Genomic DNA, 16362 nt, shown 5'->3' with positions numbered 1-16362 from the left:
TTCTTCTCTTTCTCTTCCCTTTTTGTCTCAGTTGGCCAATAAAATAGGAAAACTTGTTGGTCTTATGTATGGTATGGTTGCTGTATACTTCTGTTTTTGCTTCACACTGAAGCATACTGCTATTTCCTTAATTCTGTTGCTCTGTTGTTCTTGGTCTTTGCTTTGGAAAGAAGCAGCATGTTTTTTCTCTGAAACTAAACTTGAAGAATTACAATAGATGCCTTGTATAAAACACCTGCACAGTAGGAAATGAAACAAAACTTTCTAGCTCTCACTGCTGCTTGCTATTGCCTTTCCTGCCAATAAACAAAAGCAATCCGTTAACAGCGTGGAAATAGATTGTTTACAGGATGTTTTCGGTATGAAAGGAAGGAAAAGTGCCTTTTACAGAGATCAGCCCATTGTGTTCGGGATATTGCAAGTTAAATGAAGCTTACCTTTCTGAGGGGAAATTAGCAGCGAAATACATGTAATCATTTCAGCCCTGACTTTGAGAGATGTACCGAGCAACCCATGTTAACTGTTGAAATCAAAGGAGGTGTTGGGTATTCAGCCCCTGTCAGGATCTGTCCCCAACCACTACATTTGTGTTTTAAGAACTTGATTAGCTGTAGATAGTGCATTTTTAAAATAAAAACTAGAAATTTGTCGAGCACGAGTATCTCAATACTTTATGTAATAGTAAAACCACCTTGAAAATGTGTCGTCTTGTCTCAGATTGCTTTGCAGGGCCCGCTTTCCAGCTGGCAACCTTTGAAATATAGTCTCCTTCACTACAGGAAAAAAAGCCATAGTCAGATTTTCCCCAAATAAGGGCTTAAAGTACATGGAGTATGCTTTCCTTAGTTTGTCATGACTCATAAAATATATTAAATGTGATTCTGGTTAGAAATGTGCTAGTAATTCTTCATCCGTGAGTTTGTCAATGTTCAATTTACAAGTTAAACCATGTTTTTGTATTTTTCCTCGCAGCCAACTGTATAACTTAAATCTATCATTAATCATTTGATTTTCATTCTGTCTCTTTTGTATCCTCCGTAGCACCCGCCATCATTATCACCAGCAAACATTGTGGACTTACTAGCTTTGAATTCTGATAATGAAGCAATATGCATTATAAAGTAAGCAGACTTTCTTGAAGATACATTAATTTGGAAGTGTAGACAGTAATAAAAAGTTCAAACAGTAAAATAAGCAGGTATAACACAGGCATGCATGGAGTAGATATAGTCCTTGACAAGGTGAAATTTTTAGTTAAGCATTTTTCTACCATAATATTTTAAAGTGGAAATCTATGGTAATAATTCTACTTTTTATGTCCATTCTTCTACTCCATGTCTTGTTAAACGTCCAAGGCATTTAATAGTTGTACATAGGAAATACACCAAAAAATATAATTTGAATTATGGCAGTGAAACACTAAAGAGCAGCTTGCTTAAAATATAGCTAAAAGCCAGAAATGCTTAAATTCTAGCATAAGGCTACCAAAATATAAATTGGACTATATTTTACAAAGCAATGTATCATGGTAAGAATGAGTCCCTTTCCCCACACGATGGTTCCAGTGCTCTGGACAGAAATCCTAACTCCCGAGTATTTCTACCCAAACCAGTGAAAAGGGACAAAAGTGGTGGGGGCTGGGTTTTTGATTTTGGAAACTGAAACTGTGCAGTCTCCTGACATGTTTGATGAACGGACCCCAGTGGTGCTGTTGCTAAAACTTTATGCCTCTTAATTCCCCCATTAAAGTTATTCTAGACTTTTATATAAAGGGCATTTTCTTAAGGTCTGAAAAGGTAGGAGTCTGTTTTGTTCAAATCTCAACCTATATGCCATGCACCCCGTCCTCTTACCTGTTGTTCTTTTGTTGAATCCTGCTGTTTCTCACTTTGTAGTTGTGGTTCTACAGCAAGTATGTTTAACGCAACCTGGGGATCCAGGATGTTCTGCTACAAACAGTCTTAAAATTACTTTCAAGAAGTCATCCAGCCATGTTTTCTGCCTAGTTTCTAACTCTCTAGGCCTTTCTCAGGGTTTTCCCCTAGGCTTTGTCTACACTGGCAAGTGAAAGACACAACTTCCGTCATTGAGGTGTTAAAAAAACACCCCTCCGAAACACACAAGTTTTGTCGACGACAAGCGCTGGTGTGAACAGCGCTTTGTCGACAGGTGTCCGACCATGTTATCTCTGCTCGTTGGGGGTGAAAGTTTTTTTTTGTCGGCAGGAGAGAGCTCTCCTGCTGACAAACGGCAGCTCCACTCTGCGCCTTGTAGTGGCACGGCTGTAGCAGAACAGCCGTGTTGCGAAAAGCTGTTTAGTATAGACATAGCCTAAGATGGGAAGTTTTAAGCAAGTGAGGGTTCTTTTATTTCATTTGTAGATGTTTATCAACATTCTGAGTAAGGGATTCTGTAGACCAGTCCTAAAATGGTTGTGGAACAATAAGCTTCATCTAAAGTAGTTAATTCCTTTTCTTTTCAGTCAAACTCTTTCTCAGGAAGTATTTCTGGATGAGTTTTAGATAAAAATATTCTAACCTGTGGAGAAAGCGTAATGATTGTCTTCTGGTTGGCAGTCTCATAAAAAGCTACATAATCTTCTAAATACTACTTCACCAGATGATTGATTGCCATTTTCTAGCACATAAATCAGCAATCTAGGAGCCCCCTTTGAGATTTGGGGCACATTCTAGAAGTATGCACTGCATGGAAAAAATTCAGCGTATCATGTGGGAAGGAGGAAACTTGCTAGCCTGAAACATTTAGAAATCAATGAGTCAGGGCTTAAAAAAAAAAAATTGGCTTGAAAATCATACAATTAAAATAAAAAAGGATTCTATCTTAGCCTTCTGGCATCTGAGCCTTTAGAGTAAATTCAAGTCATGTTTTCATGCTTTTTCTCCACAACTGTGAGGGCTAGGGACTTACCCAAAACAGCAACAAAAAAAGGCAAAAGCTGAGATTCTCATGTAATCACATGCCTCTAAGATCTGGGGCTTTCAGAGAAAGATCAAGCACTGCAAGACTTATGATACAATTGTGAGAGTTTGCAACACTGCTTTGTGGTCATCTATGCTTTCTTTTTTAAACATTGCAAAATTGTGTTGCTATGTTATTTTGGAAACAAATTTTTTAGTAACATTTTTTAAACTGCTCCCAATGTATTTTAAGATGAAGATTTGTATTAAATAATATATTTGTATACTGTATGTATAGAGATAAAGCTGTTTCTTCTGGGAAAATAACTTTTGAATTCAAAGCTAATTGAACAGAGTTTATAATATCTTTTTAGTCTCAGGTTAATTCTATTTTGAGAGGTTTCAGAGTCGTAGCCATGTTAGTCTGTGTCAGCAAAAACAACGAGGAGCCCTTGTGACACCTTAGAGACTAACGAATGTATTTGGGCATAAGTTTTTGTGGGCTAGAACCCACTTCATCAGATGCATGGAGTGGAAAATACAGTAGCAGGGGTGTGTGTATGTGTACACACACACATAGTACATGAAAAGATGGGCGTTGCCTTACCAAGTGGGGGGAGATTGACCCCCCACTTAGTAAACCAACTCCCATCTTTTCATGTACTAAGTGGGGGGGTCAATCTCCCCCCACTTGGTAAGGCAACGCCCATCTTTTCATGTACTGTGTGTGTGTGTGTGTGTGTGTACACCTGCTACTGTATTTTCCACTCCATGCATATGATGAAGTGGGTTCTAGCCCACGAAAGCTTATTCCTAAATAAATTTGTTAGTCTCTAAGGTGCCACAAGGATTCTTTGTTCTATTCTGAGAGGGTTTCTCAGTGGTCTTTTTTTGTTTTTGTTTGACTCACGCTGACGTGTTCTTTATTTGTAACGACTATATTTACACATGTGTTCACTTTTGTTACTCTCCCTATATAGTGATTGGGTGATGGTCACTGGTTGCTATTTCCCATGAATTGTAATTTCTGGGAACAGTGAAGTGTATTGCGGAATTAGTTTTCTTCCCTCTGATTTTGATTTCTCTTACCAGTTTGGACAGATCCTCCCTATGCTTATCACATGTTCTATGTATACTTAGCTTATTCTTTATTTAAATTGGGACAACAAGTTACATATGTTACACTGATATTAATACCATGCTTTTATGTATATGGGTATGTTCACTGTAATAATCTAGTTTTGAAAGTATTTGACTGGAGTGTGTGTAATTGGTATAGCAAACACAGTAGCAGGGAATTCTGAGGAATTTTGCCGCCGTTCTGCTGGACTGGACAGAAATACCCATGAGTTTAGACTTCAGTCCAGAGAAGTGGATTCATTCTATGAGCAAATTACAGATGAGAACTAATTTTGACAGGCAGTCCTGCTTTTTCCTATATAGTCTGATATATACCAGCGTTGTTGAAAACTTGGCAACATCTGTTTTTCATGTACTTTTACTCTATACACATTTTTTGGACAAAGTTACTCTTTTTAACGTACTTCTCGTGGTCTTTCTTCCATGCTTCTGCGTGTTAATAGAACGCCAACAGATCCCGGTAATCAGCGAGCGGGATTGAACCTAGGACTTCTGAAGTTTTAGTGTATGAGCCTCTACTGTATGAGTTAAAATCCACATGGCTATTAGCCAAGACGGTAGCAGACTCATAAATCTCTAGATGGTCTAGATGCCACTAGAAGGAGACAGACTACTACACCAAACAGGCATGGGTTACATTAGAATTTATCAGAGCTTCTAAAAAACGAACAAACAGAAAACTACCTGCTTTTGATCCTCAAACTTCATTTAGGCCTAGTCTACATTAAAACATTTGCCATCAAGGGAAAGGGGTGTGCTTTTTTTTCCTTTAAGGTAAAGGGTTTTACTTTTGCATTATTCCTTTGTCACAAAATCCCCAGTGTAGACACAGTTAAGCTGACAAAAAGTACTTTTGCCAGTATAGCTGAGTGTTTTTTTTTTTTTTTTTCTTCAACCCAACTGGTATAAGCTGTAAGGGAAAAAACACTTTTTTGATGGCATAAAACTGTCTATACTAGGAGGGTTTTGCTGGAATAGCTATTCTGGCAAACTTTTAAGTGTAAACTATGCTTTAGGGAAAAGGCAGCTGGAGACTGCCACTGACCCTCAGATGGTATTTTGTTCTTCCTAGTATATACATACAACTACTGTCTGCCATATCTAAATGCAGTAGACTTCTGATTAGGAGGCTTTATGTACCCTGCTTGGATGGATTTTTAGTAAATAAGACATTTAATTATGTTCACTATTCTATAAAATATGTCAGTGGTGTTTCTTTTAATCCTGCACTGATAATTTAGTATAGGCAACCGCATCTGTTCCTGCTGTGTTTTTCAACTATGTAGGTGTAAAACTGCATGTAAAAGTATTTTTTAATATCTAGGGAGCACATTAAATGTCTGTATTGCAATTCTGTTAATACAGATATAGATTAGAAAGGGTCCAGCCACCTTTTAGGGAATGTTAGTTTGTATTCCACATCTGTGTTGATCAGCTAGACAGACCTATGTAAAATTTTCTTCTTCTAGCTGCTTTCATATAGAATATTCATTCCTAGTACTGTACATCTAGGCACTGGAATGTACAGAATGTGGATTTTCTTCATTAATATCTCAAATTGCTTTTTGGCTCCAGGAATCAAAGTTAAATACCTCAACATTTTGTAGGCAGGAATAATTACCACATATTTTAGCATATTAATTACACCCAAGAGGTTGTAGCCATAAATTATATAGGATATGAAACGGTTGTACTGATTTCTCACCGTTCAGTGCTATATTTCCATATTTGTGTATGTAGATTATTGTTCTATGTTAAATAGTTAGACAGCGGTTCTCAAACTGTGGGTCAGGACTCCAAAGTGGGTCATGACCCTGTTTTAATGGAGTTGCCAAGGCTAGCGTTAGATTTCGGGCCCAGGGCTGAAGCTGAAGCCCGAGCACCACTGCTCCGAGCTCAGGTTAGAGACCCCGCCCTCCGCCTGGGGCTGAAGCCCCTGGGCTTTGGCTTTGGCCCGCCCCCGCCCGGGTGGCAGGGCTTGGGTGGGCCCAGTCTCTGGTCCCCCCTCCTGGGTCATGCAGCAATTTTTGTTGTCAGCAGGGGGTCGTGGTGCAATAAAGTTTGAGAACCCCTGGTTTAAGATATAGAATACTGATTTTTATGTATGCCTGCTATTGATGATATACATGTTTAGGGAACCTTCATATTTAAAATAAGGATTTCTCATTTGACTTCCAGGCTCCTCTTCATTGTTCCCAGTATCTGTAAACAGGGAAGTGAGACGGCATACTTTTGGAACCCTTATAACCAAAGGTAAGCATACCTGTTAATCTGTTGAGGGTAGTGATTTCACAACCAGGCTATCTAAATGAATGATGTAGCATGCTTCAATCTAATTTTAAATTTGTTTGGAAAACCCTTAGTCGCCCTTTAAAAATATATTCATCACCTTTTAAAGCTAAAGTCTCCACAAAAGAAAAATGGATGCACACATGCATCTACATTTGTGCATGCAAATACAAATTTGTGCATGCAAGTAACCAGCTTGAATGTGCAAATAGATTTTGATTTTTTTTTTTTTTTTTTGCACTTGGAACCTGAGGCTGTAGTTTTGGAAAGTTTGGCCATTGGTCTAATTTTTGACTTACTAAGCTATAAACAGAAGTTTGTTTTGAGTTATAAAATTTGTTGGTAGATTCTTTAATTCTCTTCCCTGTTAAGTAAAGAAGACAGCTATAAAATTAAATGAATGATTAAAAGTTTTTTGTTGTGTTTTGTTTTGTTACTCAAGAAGTTAAAACCATTCTTGGACTAGTCTTTAAACTGTCATCATTTGATTAGGTAAGGCTTAATATATAGTTCTATCATACTCTAAAAGTGACTGCTTAAAAAAAATTGAAATATCCTGAAATTATTCTCACTCGATGACTTTCTTATGAGATTGTCAAGGTTCCTCCCCCACTCTGAACTCTAGGGTACAGATGTGGGGACCTGCATGAAAAACCTCCTAAGCTTATCTTTACCAGCTTAGGTCAAAACTTCCCCAAGGTACAAAATATTCCACCCTTTTGTCCTTGGATTGGCCGCTACCACCACCAAACAAATACTGGTTACTGGGGAAGAGCTGTTTGGACGCGTCTTTCCCCCCAAAATACTTCCCAAAACCTTGCACCCCACTTCCTGGACAAGGTTTGGTAAAAAGCCTCACCAATTTGCCTAGGTGACTACAGACCCAGACCCTTGGATCTTAAGAGCAATGAAAAATCCTCCCAACACTTGCACCCCCCCTTTCCAGGGAAATGTTGGATAAAGAGCCTCACCAATTTGCCTAGGTGACTACAGACCCAGACCCTTGGATCTTAAGAGCAATGAAAAATCCTCCCAACACTTGCACCCCCCCTTTCCAGGGAAATGTTGGATAAAGAGCCTCACCAATTTGCATAGGTGACCACAGACCCAAACCCTTGGATCTGAGAACAATGAAAAAGCATTCAGTTTTCTTACAAAAAGACTTTTAATAGAAATAGAAGTAAATAGAAATAAAAAAAAATCCCCCCTGTAAAGTCAGGATGGTAGATACCTTACAGGGTAATTAGATTCAAAACATAGAGAACCCCTCTAGGCAAAAACCTTAAGTTACAAAAAAGATACACAGACAGAAATAGTTATTCTATTCAGCACAATTCTTTTCTCAGCCATTTAAAGAAATCATAATCTAACACGTACCTAGCTAGATTACTTACTAAAAGTTCTAAGGCTTCATTCCTGGTCTATCCCCGGCAAAGACAGAATATAGACAGACCCACATACCCTTTGTTTCTCTCCCTCCTCCCAGCTTTTGAAAGTATCTTGTCTCCTCATTGGTCATTTTGGTCAGGTGCCAGCGAGGTTACCTTTAGCTTCTAAACCCTTTAAAGGTGAGAGGAGATTTCCTCTGGCCAGGAGGGATTTTAAAGGGGTTTACCCTTCCCTTTATATTTATGACAGAGATATACTTGGTTTTGCAAATAAAAATGGTTTTCTAACAGCCAGCACTGAAGACTTGGTTGGATTTTGAAAGTTAAGCTGGGTTCTTTTCTTTTCATGTATCATTGCTAGAAATGGCCTCAGTGACACCTGTGCAGTGTCATTGTTTTCCACAGAATCATACTAATGTACCAGGAGCTTAGTAAACAATCCTGTTTATGCCTCAGAGAGAACAATCCAGCTCTGGCTTTCTTAGTATTACCAGATTTGGATTCTGAGTACTAATGGGGTAGTAAGTAGTGGAAACATACTTTACTTATTACCATTAGTTGATAAGACATTCAGAATACACAAGGAACTGATCTGTGGAGTAAAAGTACTGTTTGCAGAATAGTCAGTAATGGGCTGTCAGTGCTTTCATAAGGGGCTCCTACAAAAAAAATTTCCTTGTGATTAAACCCTGTGTGTGTGGGGGGGGGGGGGGGGGCACTTGTAGGGAGGAAGGAGGAAAGACTGTGAAATCTAATAATTTTTCTTCCTGTCTAAACAAAAACTCTCAAAAACATAGCCAATGAGGGAGGACGTGACACTGGGCGAACTTATATTAAGCAGCAGCACTTGTTATAAAAATTTCTGAAAAATATATTTGGAGTATTGATAGTTATATAATAGTGTTCATTTTGGGGATTGCTGGTGTTTTCCACAGGGATTTTGTTACTTTACTCCAATATTCTGATCAACTCACAGGCAAAAAAAATCCAGAAGTATTTTTGAGCCACAGGGATAAATCCTCTCAAGTAGAGATAACTTAACAGTAAGCAGGGAAGGTGTGAACTCCAAAGGAGACAGGGAAATCATCTTAACTTTCCATTCTACTCGGTGGAAGAGATTTAAGAAAGGGTCCCTGGGAGCTCCCTTCAGTACATCACTCATGGTAACCTTGTAGAGTAGAACCATACTTTATATAAAGAATCAGAAATACCAGTCTTCAAAATTCATTTCACATGGCCAGATCCTGCAAGGTTCAAGCCCCCTCTGCTCATTGATGTCAATGGCTTTTTTAATTTTCAGCTAACAAATTGGAGAGCCACTATTTTCATTTGAATGCCAAAAACAATCTTGTATGGCCCAGTGCTTCCTTTGTTAGGAGCTAACTGTTGAAGTAGTGCTGATGCTAATGATAGACCATGAACAAGGAAATGCTTCTTTGCTAACTGGAAAAGAAGAAAAGTGGTAAGGAAGATGCTTCATTTTCAAGCTTCAAAGAGGGTATTACAAATATGAGGATATTACAAAAGAAGATGACATAATGTTTTGCGTGAGTGTGATACAGCCATATCTATGTCTGTCTCAGAGTCCTTTGCATTTCTTCAATTTTGTCAAACTAGAATTTTTTCCTATATATTTTAATCTTAATATTATTATTCTTTGCCTTTCGTATGATGTTAGGGTTGCCAACTTTCTGACTGCAGAAAACTGAACACCCTTGCCCCACCCCTTCTCTGAGGCCCCACCCCTGCTCACTGCATGCCCCCTCCGTTACTCGCTTTTTCCCCTTTAACTTACTCACTCATTTTCACCCGGCTGGGGAAGAGGGTTGGGGTATGGGAGGAAGCGAGGGCTCCGGCTGGGGGAGCAGAATCTGGGGTGGGGCTGCGGATGACGGGTTTGGGGCGCAGGTAGGGGCTCCAGGCTGGGGCAGGGGATTGGGGTATGGGAGGGGGTACAGGCTCTGGGCTGGAGTTGTGGGTTCCAGAGTGGGATCAAAATGAGGGGTTCAGGGTGTGGGAGGGGGCTCTCAGCTGGGGTAAGAGGTTGGGGTACAGGAAGGAGTTTGGGTGTGGGAGAGGGTTCCGAGCTGGGGGGGTGGTTTTGGGGAGTGGGAGAGGGTTTGGGGTGTGGGCTCTGGGCAGTGCTTACCTCAGGCAGCTCCTGGAAGTGGCTAGCATGTCCCTCTGGCTCCTAGGTGGAGGGGCAACCAGAGGGCTCCGGACACTGCCCCCATCCACAGGTGCCACCCCCAAAGCTCCCACTGGTTGTGGTTCATGGCCAATGAGAGCTGCAGATCCAGCACTCAGGGCAGGGGCAATGCGCAGAGCCTTCCTGGCCGCCCCTGCACCTAGGAGCTGAAAACTGGATGCCTGGCAACCCAATATGATGTACTTTTAAACTTGAGCGCTTAAGATTTGATATAACAGTTGCTTCTAACTACTGTTTTCTTAATGCTGAACAACTCTGCCTGAAGTTTTGATGGGTGTGGTTAAAACACCAAATGGAATCATTTGATTGTGTAACTACAGGCACAGGTAAAACTTAGCTCTTGTTGAAATTTGTAATTTGGCAGCTTGCCTTTATTGAAGATTGTAAATATATGAGTGCAGTAGTTTTATGAGGCATGATTGCCAAATCTCATTATAGTGAAGAATGATTGCATTCCTAGTGTGCTGGCTAAGTCAAAAATCAAATTATAATTTTGGTGACTTTGCAGATCTTCAGTTGGGATAAGTGACTGTTCCTTGGAAAAGAACTGACATGACCAAAAATTGAAAGCAGCACCAGGAAGCTGAAAAATGGAGCTCTTTGTAAGAGCTAATTAGACTGCCTCTGCAAAATCTTAAGAAACTGCACTTGCCAAAGAATTGAGACAGGCTGATATTTGCTATGAGAGGAATTAAAGGTGATGCAGTCACTTTATTTTTGTGGCCTCCTCCTGTGTAAACTTCTTGATCTGGTCCAAATCCAGTGCAATGGGTTGTTTTATAACTCTAGCACACGGCCCTCGTTAAGTAGTACTGTACTTCATGCTGGCTGAACACAGCATCTGATTACCATCTGGTCATCAAATGCTCCCTGCAGCACAATAGAGAAATGACTGCTTCATTAAAGTGTACTCCCATGTGTCTTTCTCCCCTGAATAAGCACTTCTTTGGCAAATATTTCCTTATGGGAATATATGGAAAAACTTTTCACTTTTTTCCCCATTGTAATTCCTTTGACTTCCCTGGGGCTTACAGTACAGTACACTGGGGATAAATTTTGTCACTTAACATTCTCTTAAAAAAAAATCTATGATGCATAGAGAGATTAACTGAAATAACATGTCACGATCCTAGCAAAGTTACAGATGTAATGGTATTACTGTTTCTCTTCAGGACTGGATTTGTTGGAAATTTGAAGTTTTGACCTGAGAATACCAAGCAATGGAATTTATACATTTTGTGTATTTGTATAAAACTTACTTGAGCATACAATGCTGATATATACTAAGTTACTTAAACTTCCTACATTTTGTCTATTACTTTCTTGATGGTTTAGTAGAACATCTGCTGTAGATTGTTTTTAAAACGTGTAATACACACATTCTGTGACTTGTATGTGTATATATCTGTGTATAATATTAAATCTGAGATACCACATTATCAAGTACTGTATGTTTTATCTGTATGAGTTTGAAGTAGTGCAGTACTCACAAATTTTATGCAGGTTATTCCAAAAGAGTGACAATAAAATCTCTTGTATTTTAACAGACCATGTGGTGGAAGAGAAAATGGGGACAGAGAAGTATAGTTCTGGTAGAACAGAATTTCCTGAGTGCTGGGGGATGGAGAACAGCTTTCCCTCTGCTTTTAGTAGAGGAGGCAAAGTTGTGCCTTCCCCTGATTCTTAACTCGTTTAGACTATCAGAAGGAGACAGGGGAGAATTCCCAGCTTTTTTGTGTTTGAGAATGGATGACTGAATAGCCCAAGAGCAGTCTAAGGCCAAAAATATATCAAGTTTGTAAGAAAATCAAAGACAAATGGTATAAAACATGTAGATTTAAGACTAAACAGTGGTTCAGATAGGTGGACCACAACCTTACAGTTTATTTTAGGAGTGAGTGAGAAAACAAATTGCTGACATTTTTAGAATATATGTGTTTGTATCAATCTATGAGGGTCTCCCCATCTTCTCCTTAGCATTGAAGTGTCTCAAAAGTTAAGTCTCCAATTTTTGCATTTCTTTCCTCTTTTTCACTCCTGGCAGTCATTGAAATAAACTTCTGAGCCCTTTCCACTCTCCCTCCCCTCTTCTTCTAAACGAATACTCATATTTTGTATTAAAGGGGCAGTGTAGGCTTGAAATCTAGCTATATCATTTTAGGTACTATACCTGCTTCTGAGTCATCCTGACAATTTCTGTAGTATTAACAATAGCACTTTCCTGTTTTCATAAGTTTTCTTTTCCCTGTTTCTTTGTGAACACTGCCCCTCCCCTTCGCCCGTAAGCATGTACATCAGAAATAAAAAATGTTTTTTTTAAAACAATCTTTTTATTTCATTAATGTTTTGAAAGAGTTTTGTGGTCAAGATAAAGCAATTCCGATTATTCAAAAATTTAATTTCACTAAGTAGAATGGTTTAAACTTTGGACTCATACATATGTATTGAAATCACCATTGTTGAAGCTTTTTTTGGACGTAAAGGCCTGATTCTGTTACTAAATAAGAGGTCTAAGAGAAGAATTTCCCAACAAGTTAAGAGATGACCTCAGAGAAACTGACATATGAATAGATATTAAAGGACCCAAAGTAGTGAAGTATGAAAGTTGTACTATGTTCATTTTCCTAAATGAATAACAAGAGGGCGACACTTTTATATCGAGCAGCCTAGTTTTTTTTCAATAGGGGCAGGAACTGTTTGTACAGTGACATCCTGGTCCATGATTGGGATTCCTTCACGCTACCATGATACAAATAATTAATAGCGGAAGAAAAGACACACAGTAGAGTGGAAGTTGTAATCAGGAGGAGAAACTGAGGAAGCACAGGCGAATGAAACATAAGGAACTGGTTAAGACATCACAATTGGAAACAATGGAAATAATGGCTATTGAGGAGCAAAGAAGTCCTTTGCTCTTCTTACTACTCTTCCTGGTAGCCAAACATCTATAAAGCCCTTCAGCCGAGTCCTTGATATTATGTATTTTGCCTATGGGGAGGAGACTGCAGATGAATTGCAGGTGCAGATTGAGAACAGATTGGAAGTGAACAGTATACAGATCAGGTTTCAGAGTAGCAGCCGTGTTAGTCTGTATCCGCAAAAAGAAAAGGAGTACTTGTGGCATCTCAGAAACTAACACATTTATTTGAGCATAAGCTTTCGTGAGCTACAGCTCACTTCATCGGATGCATAAAATGGTGAAGTGAGATGTAGCTCACGAAAGTTTATGCTCAAATAAATTTGTTTGTCTCTAAGGTGCCACAAGTACTCCTTTATCTTTTTGAGTATACAGATCAGTGATCAGAAAAAAGTGAAGGGGTGGGTGTTCCCAGAAAGAGAGAAGAAAAACAAGACATTCTGAACAGTGATTCCAAGATATCTGTGATCCAGATCCAAGTAAAAGGGTGGTATACTGTTTTTTTAAGTGTTGGATAACTATTGCAATGAGTTATATTAATTGAAGGGGATTTTTTGTTTGATTGTAATTATGTGAACAAATATCAGTGAAATATCTGAGATAATTAATTACTTCAGGCACCTGAGGATAGAACTGAAGACTGGCACAATAATGTATTCTTGGAGGTTTCTTCTACTTGGTGCCGGAATGGTATGTGGTGAGTTGGGGGCACAAATTAGAAAAGAAAGTTACGCCATTGAGAGAGACAGACTTTTCTTTGTCTCCAATTTCCCCCTAAATATATATGGTAGAAAATAGAACACATAATATGGGGTGAAAAGTAGACGTAAATGAGTGGAGATGAACTGAAAATGATGTAGGAAAAGACACTTCACAAGAAAAGAAATTGAAACTAGAGTGTAGTCAGAAAGAGAGCAGATGGAACAAAAGCTAAGCACAAATTTCATATTTTTAAAAGATTGTATAGAAACTTGATTGACTGTGTTTCAACAACACAGTTGTCTTATTTTTATTTAATATTTAATCCTTCAAACTACAGGGGACTTTGAGGAGTGGTGGCCCAGGTATCTTTCACCCTGACTAGTAAGCTGAGTCTTCAGGTAAGTAGGTAACTTTTGCAGGCTGTGGCTCCTTAGTTTAACTGAGAAGTTTCATTAGGTTGGGTAACATCTTGTCATGGTGAGACTGGATGGAGTAACTATACCACTGCTAGAGTATAATATGTCTCATTAAACTTTCTGCTTTCTAAAGTGTTTACATTGCCTACAGAAATGTCTAAGCATTTGTCTTCAATAAATTTTAGTCCTAAAATATTGATAATACGATACAGATGACCTTTGTTATATTTGGTCTTTTCTTGGGTAGCCTGTTGCATCCAGTCCCTATCTAAAAAATGCAGACAGTTTAAAATAATCTCTTGGAAGCTGACCTGGACTGGTTATTAACCCATCACGCTCTGCGCCCTGTCTGTTTGCAAAGGGGGAGGGAACAGTGTCTGGTTTCAAAAATAGCTGTCCCACAAGTACTTCATCTACTCTTGTTGAGAGCCCTCCAAATCAATGAGGTAAGCATTGATTTACTGTGAACAGTGCTTAATAGTTTATACCATCTCAGTTTCATCTATAGCTGATGGAATTCAGCTTTTTTCCCTGTTTGTCATTTAGACTAGTAACCTGACCCAAAGCCCGATACTGTGATTTTTTTTTTCTCGTCTGAATGAATTGCATATTCTGAGGTCAACTTTTTTTAAGATGCCAGGTCTCTTCATGCCCCTATATAATCTTAAACTGTTTTGATTATGTTGACAGTTGTTCTTTCAGAGCTTGAGTGAATGGAAGAAAAGGTGATGCGGAGGCAGAGGAATCATTCTTTGAAATCTTCCAATTCCTTTTTTCTTTATTTAATCTTCTCTGACCTCCTTAAAGCAAGCAAGATTAACTACTTTGCATGTGGGGGGGACAGGGGAAGACTGCATACCAACAGAAGCTGGGGATCCAGAGCTGCCTAAAGCATTGTTACACTAGAATATAAACTCAGTTTGTAAATATTTTTGACAGATATTCTTGCTCGGAGAGGTGGGCTGGAGCAGGTATTATCACTTTTTGCCATTTCTTGCCAAGTGTGTCAACTAACTAGCAAGCTTATTAGAGGCTAGGAGGATTTAGCTTTCTCTTTATGAAATCCTGCCTTTTCTCAGTGCTCTCTTGAAGGTCCTAGAAAAGGGATCTTCATTATCATTGTTAGTGATTGATGCCAATTAAGTTTGGGTGATATTTGAACTGTCAATCTACTTCTACTTTTGGCTTTCCTTTATTTATTAATTGCTTTCAAAGTATAGTTCTAAGAAATTTCACTTCATTTTCTGATTGCTAGCTATATTGAATTTTTCTGCAGCATATCATGCTTAGAAATTACATGTGATTTGAAAATTAACTCCTTTACATGTATCCCACCCTGCGAGAATAGTTTTCTGGAAGGGTAGGTTTTCTTTATAAATGCTTTTTGCTCATTTTAGAATTTAGCATTTTTAAGTGGGTGGATTCCTGCAGACCATGCTGTATGTTCCTTTTCAGTATCCATTTATTTGGCATTACTGTGGTCATAGCAGGCTGTAGGTTTGTTTCGAAACAATTGTTATTCTATGAAGCAGATAAACTGATGTTATGGTCTATCTCTTTCACCTCACATATGCTAATTATTAGGTTACATTTGGCAGTTGATAGCTTTGAAGAGGAGGAAGACTGTGGATTATATAACAGCTGTATGCATTTCAGCTAACTCAGTTTTGTGGGCAGCCAGGATTTATGGTACTCTAGATTTAGCAAAAGAAAAGGAGTACTTGTGGCACCTTAGAGACTAACCAATTTATTTGAGCATAAGTACTCCCTTTTCTTTTTGCGAATACAGACTAACACGGCTGTTACTCTGAAACCTAGATTTAGCAAGGTAATCTTGTGTCTCTAATAAATTTTGTATTTATTGATACAGGTTGACCTTGAGACAGTGTTCTTTACGCTACATGGTAGAAATTAGTTTAAGGGTGTTCCCTTTATTTCTTTGAGGAACATGTTAGTGTATGCAAACATAAAAATTTTAAGTGGTTAGAGGTGTTGGCACTGATGGTGGAATTAGAGTGAAATCCTGTTCTGTCAAATTATTTTGTGTTCTGCATGGGATTATTACAACAGTGGTGAGTTGTTGGAGCTGAATCTTCATACCTAAGGTTAACAAAGTGATGCAGTAGAAATTAAAGCAAACTTTAATTTGTCAGGCTTTCATTTATATTTTATATACTGCTGCTTGTGGTTTTTTTTTTTTTTTTATGGTGGAAAATATCCCTTGAAATGACTGTGCTGTAATTTTGTTGAAAATATAAAGGTTTATGCCAAGCTTTGCAAAATTCAGATGCCAAATATTTTATTAAATGTTAAACATAATTTTGATCTGGAACCTCCTTGCTTTATTTTTGTTTGCATGTGCATATTAACAAGAAACAAAACA

General features: G+C 38.6%; 1 protein-coding gene across 6 annotated transcripts in view; it reads left to right on the top strand.

The window, feature by feature from the left end:
• The window catches only part of SIPA1L2 (signal induced proliferation associated 1 like 2), a 236318-nt gene that overhangs the window by 49070 nt on the left and 170886 nt on the right, over positions 1 to 16362 (top strand). For all 6 annotated transcript variants that reach the window (XM_074948841.1, XM_074948842.1, XM_074948846.1 and 3 more), the window contains one exon: positions 6237 to 6311. The gene's annotated coding sequence lies outside the window, so the exon portion shown is untranslated. Of the gene's footprint in view, positions 1 to 6236; positions 6312 to 16362 lie in introns of those variants that run through there.

The sequence above is a fragment of the Natator depressus genome, chromosome 3 (assembly GCF_965152275.1).
Source record: "Natator depressus isolate rNatDep1 chromosome 3, rNatDep2.hap1, whole genome shotgun sequence".
NCBI lineage: Eukaryota > Metazoa > Chordata > Testudines > Cheloniidae > Natator > Natator depressus.
Note: the sequence above shows the minus strand (reverse complement) of the source record. Positions and strands in the feature narration are given on the sequence as shown.